Source organism: Sus scrofa, chromosome 1, assembly GCF_000003025.6.
Source record: "Sus scrofa isolate TJ Tabasco breed Duroc chromosome 1, Sscrofa11.1, whole genome shotgun sequence".
Taxonomy (NCBI): Eukaryota; Metazoa; Chordata; class Mammalia; order Artiodactyla; family Suidae; genus Sus; species Sus scrofa.
This window is the reverse complement of record NC_010443.5, coordinates 88476305-88476845: the sequence shown is the minus strand read 5'-3', so window position 1 is coordinate 88476845 and position 541 is coordinate 88476305. Positions and strand designations below refer to the sequence as shown.

Below are 541 nucleotides of genomic sequence, written 5' to 3'. Positions count from 1 at the left end.
AAAAGTATCCAGGAACACATTCTGAGTATCTCAGAATCCTAGGTTAAGAGAAGCATTCAGGTAATACTAGACAATGAAGAAATCTAATATAAGAAGAGTTTCAGATTTTCCCTGAATCTGAGGATTGTTCATCATCTTTAAGAATTTTTTTCTTCTGATGATGATATCACCACTGCTGCTTTATTTCCCTCCCTTAGTTCAAGAATCCTACTTTGACTTACAAGGTGCTGCTTAAAGGATATTTACAGAATGGGGGTGTAGCTCAGTGGTAGAGCATGTGCTTAGCATGCACAAGGCCCTGGGTTCAATTCCCAGCACCTCCACTTATGCTTTTCTCATACAACTAAAACCTTTCACCCTGGCAATGCCCTTAAAATCTAAGTAAGTATTATAGTCACCTTATAATAAAGAAACAAATTTAGACCCATTCTCTTCAATCCAAGCTCTCTTTCCTGTAACGAACTTCCAAACTGTCTCTAACAATATCGAAAAGAGCAGAAGAGGAAGTCACCACAGCAGATCTCATATAATGTGCTACCAG

The 541-nt window shown here is 38.3% G+C and overlaps 1 non-coding gene across 1 annotated transcript; it reads left to right on the top strand.

The window, feature by feature from the left end:
- On the top strand, positions 252-323 carry TRNAA-AGC. Its single transcript has one exon. It is a non-coding gene; the product is annotated as a tRNA-Ala (tRNA).